Source organism: Salvelinus alpinus, chromosome 5, assembly GCF_045679555.1.
Source record: "Salvelinus alpinus chromosome 5, SLU_Salpinus.1, whole genome shotgun sequence".
Classification (NCBI taxonomy): Eukaryota; Metazoa; Chordata; class Actinopteri; order Salmoniformes; family Salmonidae; genus Salvelinus; species Salvelinus alpinus.
This window is the reverse complement of record NC_092090.1, coordinates 39,942,834-39,959,342: the sequence shown is the minus strand read 5'-3', so window position 1 is coordinate 39,959,342 and position 16,509 is coordinate 39,942,834. Positions and strand designations below refer to the sequence as shown.

The 16,509-nt window shown below is 39.7% G+C and overlaps 1 long non-coding RNA gene across 1 annotated transcript; it reads right to left on the bottom strand.

Moving 5' to 3' along the window:
- Nucleotides 1-206: 206 nt before the first annotated feature.
- LOC139576160 (uncharacterized) lies at nucleotides 207-12,816 on the bottom strand. Its single transcript, XR_011675073.1, has 3 exons — nucleotides 12,358-12,816; nucleotides 3,953-4,060; nucleotides 207-1,267 (listed from the first exon to the last, which is right to left on the bottom strand). It is a non-coding gene; the product is annotated as an uncharacterized lncRNA (long non-coding RNA).
- Nucleotides 12,817-16,509: the final 3,693 nt, after the last annotated feature.

The window sequence follows — 16,509 nt, the reverse complement described above, 5'->3', positions numbered from 1 at the left end:
TGTGTGTGTGTGTGTGTGTGTGTGTGTGTGTGTGTGTGTGTGTGTGTGTGTGTGTGTGTGTGTGTGTGTGTGTGTGTGTGTGTGTGTGTGTGTGTGTGTGTGTGTGTGTGTGTGTGTGTGTGTGTGTGTGTGAGAGAGAGGTGGAGACACTGGTCAGTGATGATGTTCTCCTCTCCAATATAAGGATGAAAGAAAGTAACAGAGGATGAATTGTCAGCTCGGAGCACATATTTATTTACAGAGTAAAACTAACAGGGGCACTTGCTCAAAAACAACAATTGCGCAATCACACAAGCCCACGGTGTGGAAGGCTACAGCGTGACGGTAGGCCAGGACATTGTATTTTAATCACAGGCGTTGGCCACAGTTGCATACTCATTTCAGTTTCAACAGTTTCAAGAGCTCAATGTAAGTTCAAGATTAAAACAATGTATTTGGGAGTGCAGAGATTTCTCCTTCAAAGCATATTGCAAGGGATCTTCCAGATATAATCTATATCTTGGAGTCAGAAATATATTGCAATAAATTATTATTAAATAGAAAAATCACATACACATAATTTATGATTGTTGCATGAGACAAAGGAAAATACTAAATCTCTCCAAATTTCATTGGGCATAGCAACAAAAATGACTGCAACAAACAACAGAAAATGATGACAAAAACAATACATGTTCGGTCTATTAGCAACATATTACACAGTGATAGCAAAAATAAGTTGTATCCACATACTGCAGTACATGGATCATTTCACTCAATGAGTTGGGGTACGGATCAGACTTCAATTACAGAATTACACTATTAATCTCATACCTTATATTTTCATACAGTACGCTATATTGTAGACTTACTCCCTGTTTTGGCTGATCTGTAGCTAGTCTCCCTACAGTAGTGAATAGGTTAAATAAACCCAGTGTAACGGTACAAGAGGCCAGTCACAGTGAGATGAATCAGGGCTCTGCTCTAATACTGCTGCTATTCTCTCTCACTTTGCCACTTTTAGAAGACCGTGCCTTATTTCCTTCCTTGCGTGACTCCAGAAGGTAAACACACTGCTGGAGTGACTCATTACGATTTCTCACGTTGATGACCTGATACAAACACAGGCCGGGGTCAGGGGTCAACTAGGAGGATTATGAGACGTTACAAGGTACAGTAAGCCCCCCCCCCCCCCCCCCCCAAGTCGCATTCTGGGCCCTGACACCCTCTGTTCTTCAAGGAATTCACGGCTTCCTGTGGGCAAACCCGCACGTCTGCCCACTCCAGCCTACAAAGATAGAGAAAAACAGAACGTTAGAAAAAAATAAACATTTGGGGTGATGGATCACCCTCTTCGCCAGGCCACTGTTCGGCGAAACGGAAAGAATGCTGTCCTGATGAGCGTGTATCTATTTTCTGCCCAGAGCCCCGGGGCCTGCCGAGAGAGAGGGAGCAGCCGGAGGCAAGGTGGGGCGTCTCTGGGCTCGGGTTCAACCGTCTGCGTGGCGTAAATGAGCTTCATCCTGTTTCATGTAGTGGTGAATTGATTTACGAGTAGTGAAAAGCCTGTTTACCACCGCCTGCCAAGTTGCCTTTTCGGGCGATTGGCTCTTTTTAAAAAAGGGATCTGGGAGAAAGGCCTGATCAGCACTTTGCCCTCTGCTAAGCCCAGTGTTAGAGGGAGAGGAGGTGGAGATGGTAGTGGAGGGGGTTGTAGTGTTGGTGGTGGTAGGGGGGGGGGGGGGGGGGGGGTTATGCTGCTGTTAGCAACTTCCCTTCAAAGGCCCCTATCTGAAAAAGGGCCAAACACAATCTAGCATCAATCTCTGTGCTGTCACCCTGCACTCTGCTGCCTTTCCAGCACCATTGTTATAGAGCAGACCAACGGAAAGAGGCCGGGAGCAGGTGGAAATAAAAAGCCCTTTGACGACTGGAGGGGAAAGATTCCTCCTGAGATCCTCACGACATTTACACAAGCCCCAGGGAGCAGGGACTGGCTGTCCACGCCAGTCTGGATACACACACACCAATTCATAGGTCTGGACAAACACACACACACACACTGACACTGACAGATATACTGTACTGTCCAATTTCAGCCGCAAAACCTGTCTGCTTCACACTTTTCAACACTGTCTGGTCTACTGCTCTCAACCAAAGTATTAATCACTGTTACCGTTGCTTAGTATCACGTGTTACTAAGCAAAGTTATATTTCAGGCCTTCAGTTAACTGGATATACTCAGAATCATTCTGACATGCCTGTGCTGTGCCAAAATATTCACTACATTGTCTTTGCTGTGGTGAGAAGGTACAGTCTTTTAGAATGTATGTAGGATACCCAACACTGCTGCACAGATTATTGCAGGTCTTTCAGTAGCAGTGGTCTAAGAACTCCCAGTCTTCCACGTGGTCTCAGTGACCTCTCTGGAGACCTTGACAGTATATACTGTTTATTCCTCACAGATACAGTGGAAGGCACTTTGTTGTGGGCAGAAATTAGAGACTGTGAAGTCCTCTTCATGAAAGTCGTAGTATAACACACTCAGACACTCATCCAAACCCAGCCAGCCAGCCAGCCAGCCAGCCAGCCAGTCCAGACTGCATTACTTCACTCAGGGGAAATTAAAGATGTACGTTTTAGCAGAATGTGCCTCTCCCCCTGACTCCCCTTTAATGCCTCCAACCTCATCCCTCTCTCATCCCAATGCTTCCCTCTCACCTCACCCCTCTGTCTTTCTTGCGTATCCCCCTCTCTTCTGTTCCAGCTTCACCCTCCTCTCCCCTACCGCATCCTTCTCCTCCAATCGGGATCATGGGCTCAGGCCTGGCGGGATCCCCGTCACATGATGCCAGTGAAGTGTGATGCTTCGCTGGGACCCCCCTCTGTTCAGGAAATGCTCTTGGCCTTTTTCCCCACCCTAGCCTTCCGCTGTGTTACCATTCCAAAGCATTCCTGACTGATTCCGACCACTGCTGGGCTATGGGTTCCCACAGACAAGGAGGATCTGCTCCCCAACTCAAACAGTGGAGTGGAGGCAGGGGTATCATGTTGTGGGCTGCCAAGCCTGTTTATGGTAGAATAGCAAGGCCTAAGCTCCACAATAGGCAATTACCATCCCCACTTAGCCCACACCCCACAAACCACCTCCCCATAGTTTCAATTTGTGGTTTGTATGTAGGTTGGTTCTGCTCTCTGGGCGGATTAAATATAGCCGGGGACCGTTTCAGAGGAACACCGTAAGGGACTGACTTGGATTCGGGACTTGCATTGCAGAACGACGTCTCCTATTGTTGTGCACTGTTGGGAATTCTTAATAGCTTTTTCCGAAGCGGCTCGCCACAGGAAAATCCTCCTTCAGAATGGGGGGGGGGGGAGGAGAGAGAGAGAGAGAGAGAGAGAGAGAGAGAGAGAGAGAGAGAGAGAGAGAGAGAGAGAGAGAGAGAGAGAGAGAGAGAGAGAGAGAGAGAGAGAGAGAGAGAGATGGTGGGCTGTGAGTAAACACGCATCATATAAATCTGAGTACGCTCCAATCAAAGTCCCATCAGCAACTATCAAAGCCTCTGTAACTAACCTGTATCAGAGCTGGCTGTGGCCTGACTTCCCTTTCTCTGTTATGTCCTACTCTGACCGTTTCTTCTGGTTGGGTTCTCCCTGCTGATATATTCCCTGGCATCTGTAACAAACTGCCCTGGACTGGCCCTGTGTTGTGTGTGAGGCTGAGGGAAGGGGGACACCAAAGGAGGTTGCGCACACACAGTGACATTACCCATTCACTCTCTGCCCTGTGTGGGGCAGGCTGGGAGGCCTCCAGCAGCAATATAGTATAGAGCAGAGTAGAAGCATGGAGTGTAGAACAGTGCAGGACTAAGCAGGGCGGTGGTGAGAGGGGAACATGGTCATCTCATAGCGGTTTCTCTGGTTTTCCGCTGGAGGAGAGATTACAGCCATACTCAATCTTTTCGATCCGTACCTCTCAATTATCATTAGCACTGTCTGACAGACGCAATCCCCCGGTGGAGGTCTGGTTGTCATAGGAACTGTTGCCATCACTGGAAGACCTTCTCTCCCTCACAGAGGGCTGAAATGGGAAAAAGAAGAGTTGTGTTGGTTATATGAGCAAACTTTCATTAAACTGTACATTATATAGATATGATAAGAAGCAGGGTTGTGAATTATTAAAAGAAACAATAACATGACCGTATGGGGAAAATGAAAAGGAACACCTGATCATTGAGTAGGTCTATTGAAATGCAATCCATATTTCAAATGTACTGAAACTCCATTTAATTTCAAACAGTTGAACTGTTATGTGGTTCATCAAAGACATTAAAGAAAGGTGTCTATTACATTAGCTTGAGGGCTATTGAGGATTATTATAATTTAGTTCAATGACTGGATGTGCTTTTAGGCTGATTTTAAATGACCATAATGGTCTGTTATAGTGGATGAGTCAGAAGAGATGCAGCTCTGGTTGAAAACATGGGCATCAATAGGGGGGTATAGCTGAGAGGTAATCAGACATTAGGCAGCACTCTGGTTTGGTTCAGCGCTATTTAGCTCTAGGAATGGCACACTAAGTTAATAATAGTGTGCAGAAAATAATAAATGCCTTGTCAGATGTCTCACTGTTAAACGATCTTGATTAAAGCATGCAGCTACTGTCCTGACTTGGCAATATTGTAAGGCAGACATAAGTAGAAAATAAACATTTGAAAAAATACATATGAAAAACGTTAAACATCTAGAGGGACTATTGTACTTTAATTACTTAAGCGACTATATCAGGTATAGTTTACAGATCGAGAAACTGGAGATAAACAAGAGTTGACAAAAGCACTTGAAAATAAGTGCAATAATATACAAAACCCTGCCACAATGGAAACAAAATCCACAATCACAAAAACGAAACGTTTCTGGTGTTTTTCTTTATCACAATGAGCTTCAAAAAGTCTCAAATTAAAAAAGAATAAGGACTAAAAGAATAAGGACTAAATTGTTGTTTTAGTGACCATCTTCTTCCTTATGACGATTACAAATTAGTTTAGTCTTCTTTTGTCCTATAAACATGCTGTCAGTCAGTGGCTAAAACGTCAATCGCAGATATTTGACATGTTGGAACATTTTCCTTCTCGCAATGACCACATTTGGACAGTTTTGAGTTTGTAAAACTTCTGGAACTGACAACTCTTCAACACTCGTGTCCTTCAGTCATGTCAAATAATGTTGTGGTAGTGTAAACCGAGCTTGTGTGATCACAAAATAAGACAGAAGGAATATTACATATGCCTTTATTCATATTTTTATTCCCTGAAAGCCGTATTTCCCTCTGAAAATACGGCTGTCAAAAATGATTCAAAGTTCAGAGAACATGAGGACTATGTTACGAATAAAATACGCAGTTGAAGCCTATTGAGAGGAATAAGTGGAGCGGTTTACGGATTGACAATACCTCAGGGACGGTTGGGTGAGGGTTGTTGTTTGGTTGGCGCGCCAAACTTTCCTGGGAAGCCCGGGGTTCTCACACAGCATAATCGCTGCGCGCACAAAATGACTCATCTCGTGTATTTGGGGTTTGCGGGTTCTCTATATTTAAGGATAACAATACAGAGTTTATTGTAGCTTAACGAGCATAAAAACGAAATAATTTGCCAGTCTCAAATGAACCAAAACATTAAGGATATAAACAAACTGTGCAACTGAGTTCCAGGGGCTATGTAGAGAACGCATAGGGTGGTATATATTCATGTAGCCTATTTTTAAATGTAAGAGTTCTTGTTTTGGTTTTGGTTTCTGGGTGATAATTAATCGAAAGCCGGCTAATATTCTCTCTCATATTGATAATCTTACGAATTGGCCTACCTAACTCACTCACACAAAACATAGGCTATAAACAAATACAGTTCACATGATTAGCTATCAATGTCGTGCAGAACAAACAAAATGTCAACCAGCTATAAAAAAAATTAAAATAATAATAAAGATGATGATGAACTTTTCAGGTTAACCTGCATTGAATAGGAATTATTTTGTTTGATAAAATGTAATATGACAATGCATATTTAATTATTGCATTATAAATAGTTAGTTATCCAAGAGACACTTCAGGTGAATGCAGCTGAAACTGCGAAATATACCTTGATAAGGGAAATGTCAGCACTGAACAGCGCATGAGGGCGAACGAGTGTCCAAAGCGAAATCCAAAATCCAATGTCTCTCAATCATCAACAACAAATTACCATGCCAACAGAATATAAGACCTACAAATATTGAATGAATGTATTTTCCATCTCTCGAATAATGCAGTTTTAATTACATTTTGACTTCTAAAACGGGTCACACATTCTCCATTTCATGCGTCTGATCACAAAAACAATCAGTTGCATTTACTGATCAGTTAACTAAAGGCCCATTATCTCAAGTTAATTATAATTCATGTCAGTAGCCTCAGTCAATAGTTGAAATAAATTGACAAATAGAGCTTTCATATAAATCTATAAATGCAAGATTTTTCAATAGGAGAATTTGCCCACACACCGAACACACAACACAGTGCAACATGAGATTCCTGTTTTAGTTCGAGACATGAATGACCAATGGACATGTCACACACTGTAGTAGGCCACCATGAAGAATCCTCGTCTTGGACTCTTTTTGCATGTTAAGCCTTCTAAACAAAGAGATGGAGAGCAAGGCGAGGTGATAGGAATATGACTGAAGAGTGTCAGATACGAGATTAATATGTGCCCAAGAGCGGAAACTGACCATTGAACTGAAAGGGTCTGTTGTGTGCCATGTGCTTATTGGCTCCCTAATTCTAATCAGAAAAAAGGTGTAGGGCCTTCTATTAACCAATCCCCATCTGGATGAACCAGTAACATCTTACTGTGGGATGCATTGCAAATAAAATAGGTCCTGCTCATAGGCTAAACGGCAAGCGTATCAGCAACGATATCTGAATACCTTTATCACCGACAACTTCACTAAGAAGATAATGCTATGGAATTAACAGAAAGCTGGAATGGCCTGAAACATCCCACCCTCCACACCACGTTATTTCAAAGTGGAAATGTGGGTAATTTATCGTTGAGATGTTGATCAATGAGATTTCAAACATTATTCGCCCAAAAAGACAGGCAGAAGTTTGTTGATTTCCCAATGTGTTATCACTATGCTTTAACCTATCTAAAAGCACAACCACATTCTAAACGTCAAAACAATGTATGATTTATTTTATTTTAGTTGTCATCTAAATGTCGAGAGTTTGGGGCTATAAGGTTATATGTTCAGTAATATGACTCAGAGATAGAGATAGATAGATAGAGTTCTGAAACCTCATTGGTGTCAGCAATATTTTTTTTATCTAGTATTCTTTTGAACTTGACATGCATTGGGGGTATTTAAAGTACTCTATAGGTAGAGAACATTGAACAGAACAAGGCTATGACAATAATTACATTTAGACAAAAATGCAGATAGAACCTTATAGTCCCAAGCTCTCCATGTGTTATCATTGCACTTTCAACCATTTAAAAGCACAACAATTCAAATGGGAATACAATGTCATTTTTGTATTTATACAACTGCTTAAATCGTTATCATTGTGCTTCATCTAATAGCACAACAGAATGACCTGGATTGTATTTGTATTACATTAAAAGTGCATAGTGCAAGTGATCAATGCTGTTTGAGATTTTTCACAGATATTTATATTGTGAAGTTCTCCACAGAGCTGGGATCTTGAACATGCTATGAACATGCACGCTTTCTATGATGACATAATGAGACTTTTAGAGTTACAGTAACCTCAACATGTGGCCATGGATGTGTTACTCATTTTAAGGTTGAATAAAAACTGTTAAATTAGTTTGTAAGATGGCCTTCATTTTAGGCTATTTACTATCTTACACAAGTCATATTGAATTGTATTAGGTTGGCAAGCAACCAAATATCAACATTTATAGGAGACATATCTAATGCTGGGATAGCTTCAATTGAGCCACTGGCGTAATCATATTCTTTCACTTTTATTTTAGTTGGAGATGTGAATTCAACATATTTGTTAAGTTAATATACTATTTACTATATTGCAAAAGTGATATTGAATTGTGTTTGGTTGTCAACACAACCAAATTACATTAGAAGGAGATGTATATTTTGTGCCACTGACTTAGTCTGACTAATTCCAGTTTTTCTACAAATTAATAATTTATATGTTGGATTCATGTCTCCATCTCTACCAAAAATCTAAGTTAAAGAATATAACTAAATCAAATCCAACTTTAAATGCACTTTAAAACAGTTTGATTTGATTTACTCCTATTCTTTAACTTAGATTTTTGGTTGAAATGGAGAAGTGAATCCAACATATTCATTATTAACTTGAAGATTAAATTTGACATCAACCAAAGCTTGAAATCCTAGGCCTATGTATTGTCTGTTTTTAGTTGAACAGTGTGTTGAATTGAAACAATAGCTGTTGATGACTTCACAAATGCTATATAGGCCTAAATAGTCTCATTGATGATGTAAGACTTATAGAGAGAGTATGGTTACATTTCATTTGCTCTAATTACCCTTCAGAATGACTTCAATAGCAACAGTTTATATATTTAGTTAAGATATCTCTCAATAGTCATTATCACTATAGCACATTGGTAGTAGTCAGTGGAAAATATCAAAGCTAAGCTGGGCTTGGTTAAAACACTGGATGGGAGATCTAATAGATAGCTGTAGACAGATCAACTCTCCTGTAGGAGGTGCTGCCCAGCCTATTGTTTTATGTTTTTTCTGATAGTGGATATAATGTTGAAGATCTGATGTTGTTCCAAAAGGTACAAATTCAACATAGACAAACCTTGTTGAAAATTGGTTAACATTATGACAATTATAGTAACCTGGTACACCCTGTAAATAGCCTCGTTATTGTTATGTTATTGTGTTACTTTTAATTATTTTTTACTTTACTTTATTTAGTACATATTTTCTTAACTCTTCATGAACTGGTTGGTTAAGGGCTTGTAAGTAAGCATTTCACAGTAAGGTCTACACTTGTTGTATTTGGGGCATGTGACAAATAAAGTTCGATTTTTTATTTTATTTGAATTATGTGGTTGAAATTTCACTCTCAAATCAACTGTTTATGTTCATGACTTTTTGCAAATCCAATGTATTTTCCAGGTCGATTCAACGTCACAATATGTTGACAAATTACTTTTAAACAAAGTTGACTCAACGAGTTTGTGCCCAGTGGGATATGGTGTATTCGTTTTCTTCATGGTAGATGTGTGTGCGTCCTGTTTTAGCCTATATACCGTGGGTAGTGTCCTCGGTATAGTGGAAAACTGAAGTTACAGCACCAAAAGGACTCCCGTCTCCCTCGCCTTTACGCACACCGGCGCGCACCTTGGAGGTCCAGCAGCGAGATCTTGCCAAGTAAATTAAAAAGTCGTAGAACGCGATTCTATAGTTCTGTTGATTGCATGAAAGGGTGGGGCCCCTCAACTATACCGTTCAGATCAATGTAGCGGCCCAATGAGCGCAATCAGCGGTCTGCTAGCAATCCAGTCCTTTCTCATTCACATAAACACCACTTGAACAAAAATATACACGGCCACCTACCGCGCCAGAGAAAGTGATGAGGGGGGTGCACACACCTCGACATTATACTGTTTTCAATTAAAACGACAACGCTAGATGGCCTAAGCGACGCATGAGACGGAGATATCTAGTTTCAGACCATTGGAAATGGAAATCTGCAGTAATGTATATACTGATGATGCATTGTTCCGAAAATAGCCACGAGTGTAAAAGGGAATCAACATTGTTTGTGTTCTTGGGACAATGACAGGTGAAATGTCGCCCAAAATTGCTTAAAATTCAACTTTACATTCATGTGTATATTTTATATTGTGCTTTGTCCATGAAAGTAAATCAGAATATTACTGAAAGGACAAATTGTTGTTGATATTACAACGATTTTCTTAAATGTGGCTAGTCATAAAACAAAAGGAAAAAAACAAATTATGCATACCTTTGTTGATTTCGTTGTTGGATTTCAAATTGTACATTAACAAATAGGCTACACATGTGGCCACGGAAAGTATGAATGAGTATTTTCATTGTAATGTATCAAGATATCTGCACTCGTTCTTGAAAAACGAAATACTTATAGGCCTTGGCCAAATGATGCATTGTGTAATGATTGTTTTAAAAGACATGTGCTGGGAACAAAGACAACATTTTCAATTGTTGAACTGTTTTCCATAAAGTGCATTACAGCAACATAATGTGCATGTTATATGTACCCTCCACGTATCCTGCTGGTATTGTACACTGGATGCTTCTGTACGTAATTAGGCTACATAACGGCATTACCTGACTGAGCGCATGTGCATATTTTTCCTCTCTTTGTTACCATGTTTCCCTTTAACTACTCATTAAGAAATATATCACATGTAAATATTGGACAAAAGTATATATACCCATAGGCCTACATATTTGGCAATATGGATAGCCAGGTTTAAAACATGTATTTGCCTTGGCATTCTCACACAACGCCCTGAGTTACATAACATGCACAATATGTGTTTTATTACAAATATGCGTATTATTTCATGTAAGATATAATATGTTGGTTTCAGGATTTCAGAATACAATTTTACCAAACTATTACTTCCATTGTTGTTCAAATTGAGATCTTGTATTCATTTAATAACCTTTATTTACTCAGAACCATTTTGAGAATGATATATCTACATTTAGCAGCGGCTACAGAAAGAATTCACACCTTCCCTTTTTCCACATTTTGTTGTGTTACAGACTGAATTTAAATTGATTAAATCGAGATTTTTGGTTTGTTACTGGCGTATACACACAATACCCCATAACATCAAAGTGGAATTATGTTTTTGGACATTTTTTTTAAATTATCCAAACATGAAAATGTAATGTCTTGAGTCTAAGTATTCAACCCCTTTGTTATGGCAAGCCTAAATAAGTTCAACAGTAAAAATGTGCTTAACAAGTCACATAAGTTGCATGGACTCTGTGTGCAATAATAGTGTTTAACATGATTTTGACTACCTCATCGCTGCACCCCACAGATACAAATATCTATAAGGCCCCTCAGACGAGCAGTGAATTTCAAACACAGATTCAACCACAAAGACCAGGGAGGTTTTCCATTGACTTACAAAGAAGGGCACCTATTGGTAGATGGGTAAAAATATATGGTGAAGTTAATAATTACACGTTGAATGGTGTATTAATACACCCAGTCACTACAAAGATACAGGTGTCCTTTCTAACTCAGTTGCCGGAGAGGAAGGAAACCAGTCAGGGATTTCACCATGAGGCCAATGGGGATTTTAAAACAGTTACAGAGTTTAATGTCTGTGACAGGAGAAAACTGAGGATGGATCAACAACATTGTAGCTACTCTACAATATTAACCTAATTGACAGAGTGAAAAGAAGGAAGTCTGTACAGAATAAAAATATTCCAAAACATGCACCCTGTTTGACACAAGGCACTAAAGTAATACTGCAAAAACTGTGGCTAAGCAATTAACTTTATGTCTGGAATACAGTGTTATGTTCAGGGAAAATCCAATACAACACATTACTGAGTACCACTCTCCATATTTGCAAGCATATTGGTGGCAGAATCATGGTATGGTTGTCATTGTTAAGGACTGGGCAGTTTTTCAGGATAACAAAAGAAACGGAATGGAGCTAAGCACAGGACAATAACCTAAATCACAAGGCCAAATCTACACTGGAGTTGCTTACCAAGACAGTGAATGTTCCTAAGTGGCCAAGTTACAGTTTTGACATAGGGTTTTTCTTTATTTTTTACTATTTTCTACGTTGTCAAATAATAGTAAAAATTTTGACACACCTACTCTTTCAAGGGTTTTTCTTTATTTTACTACTTTTCTACATTGTAGAATAATAAAAGACATCAAAACGATGAAATAACACCTATGGAATCATGTAGTAACAAATAAAAATATATTTTATATTTGAGATTCTTCAAAGTAGCCACCCTTTGCCTTGATGACAGCTTTGCACACTCTTGGCATTCTCTCAACCAGCTTCATGAGGTAGTCACCTGGAATGCATTTCAATTAACAGATGTGCCTTGTTAAAAGTTAATTTGTGGAATTTTGTTCCTTCTTAATGCGTTTGAGCCAATCAGTTGTGTTGTGACAAGGTAGGGGTAGTATACAGAAGATTTCCTTATTTGGTAAAAGACCAAGTCCATATTATGGCAAGAACAGCTCAAATAAGCAAAGAGAAATTACACTCCATCATTACTTTAAGACAAGGTCAGTCAATTTGGAACACTTCAAGAACTTTGTGCAGATGCAAAAACCATCAAGTGCTATGATGAAACTGGCTCTCACGAGGACCGCCACAGGAAAGGAAGATCCAGAGTTACCTCTGCTGCAGAGGATAAATACACTAGAGTTAACTGCACCTCAGATTGCAGCCCAAATAAATGCTTCACAGAGTTCAAGTAACAGACACATCTCAACATCAACTGTTCAGAGGAGACTGTGTGAATCAGGCCTTCATGGTCGAATTGCTGAAAAGAAACCACTACTAAAGGAAAGTGATGGAGTGCTGCATCAGATGACCTGGCCTCCACACTCACCCAACCTCAACCCAATTGAGATGGTTTGGGATGAGTTGGACAGCAGAGTGAAGGAAAAGCAGCCAACAAGTGCTCAGCATATGTGGGAACTCCTTCAAGACTGTTGGAAAAGCATTCCAGGTGAAGCTGTTTGAGAGAATGCCAAGAGTGTGCAAAGCTGTCATCAAGGCAAAGGGTGGCTACTTTGAAGAATCTAAAATATATTTTGTTATATTTAACACTTTTTGGGCCTACTACATGACTCCATATGTGTTATTTCATAGTTTTGATGTCTTCACTATTACTCTACAATGTAGAAAATAGTACAAATAAAGAAAAACCCTTGAATGAGTAGGTGTCCAAAATTTTGACTGGTACTGTATATAAATATTTGTTTTTACAAATGTTTGAATTTTTCTTCCACTTTGACAGAGTATTTTGTGTAGATCGTTGACAAAAAATGACAATTACATACATTTTTATCTAACTTCGTAACAAAATGTGGGAAAAGTCAAGGGGTGTGAATACTTTCTGTAATGACATTTGCATAGTACTAGCATTATGGGCTTTACATTAGGTTATTTTGTGTGATCACGTTGGTTAATTGACCAAGATGCAAGAGCCCATAGCCCAGCCCAGAAATGGGTCAAATAAGAGAAAGGTCAGAACTGCAAAGCGTAATTGATATTCTGCAGTAAATCATTGAATAATAATATTTAGGCATGGCACAACTATACCCTAATATTTTTTTTCAACATTATCCTATATTTAGCATCAAAACAAATGCATCTCTTGACTTTTAGAAAATGCTTTAATAAGTAAACAAGCATAATTCCAAATCATGCACTCAAGGTTCTCTTCTAAAATCCTGAGGCGTGCAAAGAAGCGACTTCAAGTGCATCCAGATCCAATGAACTTGCGGCTCTAAGGTGCAGCTATACATTTGATCGATCAATTGTCACAAAGCTCTCCAAACAACTCTGCTGCAGCCTTTTGGTGACCCTCCCCGTCTCCACTCCAACACTGAAGCGGTAACACACTGATGTCTCAGTGTCGAGACCGTCATTTCAGTTTCTAAACAAACTCAGGACTAATTTTGTTTATCAATTATATATTCCCAAATGGCCTATAAGACTAATTACAACAGTAGTTTGTTAAACGTCCAGTAGCCTATACAGTTTTTTTTTGTTTTTTTTAATGACCCCTTCATCAATAACAATTAATTTCTGTTCTGGAGTCTCGTTTTCCCATCACCAAGTTTTCTGAATGGTTATGGCAGCTGCAAAAAAAACAAAGAATAAAGTTTAAATAAATAATCTTTATATCTAAAAATATTTTTATCAGATTTGGCACAGTGGTTGTGTTGGGTAAAACAGTATGTGACATGCTGAGGTTTCTCTCTAATAGCATTGTCGAGGAATCACCTCACAGTCACATTAACTACAGACAGTAGCAGTTCTAATGTATAACTGGGTGAGTCTTGGACAAGCTATGATAGGCTATATGATATAAAGTAAGTAGGCTAATTCAAGGTTTAGGCTGAATTACATCTCCCTCGCAGTGACTGCAAGATAAATAGACTCCGAGTGTATCACCGTACGATGCACAGCTTCAGCAGTATGCCGATCACCGTTGATTGAAATGTCCAGGCACAGAGTGCTGTAGTTGTACAACAAAGGTTGCTAAAATAAAGGCCATGTGTTTAAAACGTGTGGTGTGTGCATGTACAGAAAAAAAATCAAAACCACCCTCAACAACATAATGCATCATTACGTCCATATAAAATAAGATAAAATATTAAGTCCATGTAAAATAAAATAAAATAGGCCTTTGGGTCAAATTTCGTCGATTGGATAACAATAAGACCATTTGGAGAGGCTCTCTGTTGAGACAAAAACGCATACTGCTGGGCTGGCCGAATGATGTGGAATTCCTCCACCTAAGTGGTCGAACATTCCCGAGGATGCAACGCTGTCAAATATTTCATTGGAGGACGTCATGGAAAAAGTACATGAAATAAACTACGAGGGGCAAGTGGTGACCTCGGATTGCCATAAAATGCCGACAAACACAATCCTCCAACAGTGACATTACAAGCGTAAATCTATACCATTGGAGTTAACCCTTTCCTCGCGCTTTACAATACGTCCATGTAATCATTAGGCTGCATGTTATCTAAGAAACATATATTTCATAGAAGAGATATAGCCAATGTGACTTCAGCCAATGTTGTATAATAACTGAATTATACAATGTACTATGGAAAGAAATCAATAGAATTTAGAGGACACCATAACTCGTTTAAAACCACGTAGTAACAATAATTTGACTGACGGAAAATCGTCTATAATATCAACTGAGAGTCCAGAGGGACCATTAATAATTATGCGTAGCTGTCAACGGCTTTTTGCGGAGGGGTTTAACAACGCGCCAGTCATCGGAGCGTCCCCCTTCAAAGATCAATGGAGCAACTCGCGTCCCACTAGTTTGGGTAAACATTTAGGGATCAATTAGCCGTGGACATTAGTTTTTCAAAGTGCATGTCAAAGATGAGTGGCGGGGTTAAAGTGTGTGAGAGGGCCATTCGGCGTGGGGACGGGCACGACGTGTTGAAACAAGGCGTGATTCTCAGAATGAAGTCATCAACGTAATTAAATGCAGGGGGAAAGAGAGGACGCAAGCGCGCCTGCCCCCTCTCTCTGCGCGCTGGGTGGTCCGCTCCCCTGAAAAATGCGTGGGCCTCATTCCAAGCGAGCGCCCGGTGTAGGGACCGGTTAAAACAATACTACTACCTATATACATTTCTTTACCTAGGTTCCAAACTCAGCCGCAACAGCAAATCTCACCATTTGTACCTCTCGCATGCCCTGTGTAATTGACAACGGAGATTCTAATCTTTTCTTATTTTCCTTTGGCAAAAACGTCACGAAGGAGCCAAGCCAACAACGGCATTTACGGCGGTTTGTTGGATAACAGGCTGTCCTGTTATGTAGGCCTATACACGCTTCAGAACATCATCTTACGGTTTAGATAGGCCACATCAAAATGACATGATTTTAGTTTTCGAAGTTTGATAAAAATTAGTAGGCCTAAATAGCCTCCTCTAGACGCATATTTGCAGGACCACTACAGTTGATTGTAGAATATTTTAATTCCAAAGACTGTTCAAAACTCTTAGTCAAGAAAAAACAGTAGCCTGTATAACCTACTTTTATGACACCCAAAATGTATTAAGACATTTAGTATTTACAATTTGCCAAAGTATCTGTGACTGATTTGCGTTATTGCCTATCTAATATGTGCATTCATTACAAGATTGCAATAGAATATAATAAAATTGTCTAACAACCCGGCAAAACCAAAACAGCAGAACCACCCGGGAGAGTGAACCCGCGCACCAGGAGCGCCTGAGTGAGGGTTGGGGGGTTGAGGGGCTGAAGGCTTGTGCGCTCTCCGGGGAACAATGAACAGTCTACTGTCAACAGATTTAGTCTATGGACCGGCGGCTCTCCACTACACACATACATATAGCCTACCGGTTCAAGGCTTAAATTAATAGCCAAAAACTGGTTACATTTAGAATGGTGGATGAGGTGCAATGAAGCGCTTGAAGACCTATAGTAAAAAGTCCTGCTTAAAACATTACATTTTCTAAATGTAGCCTAATTAATAATTTTCTTATTCTAATTTTCTAAATGATAAGCCTGCAAATTATGAGCCTAAAACAGTTCTTTGTTAATAAGGAATGCGCTTCGAACTTTTCAAAAAGGAAAATAAAGTAGACCTATGTGCTACATCGCTTAACTTTGTAACTCAGATGATATTTGTTACTATTTTTCTGTGACACTATAGTCTGGTTAGGCTGCCCACCACATTACAATCAAATGACTA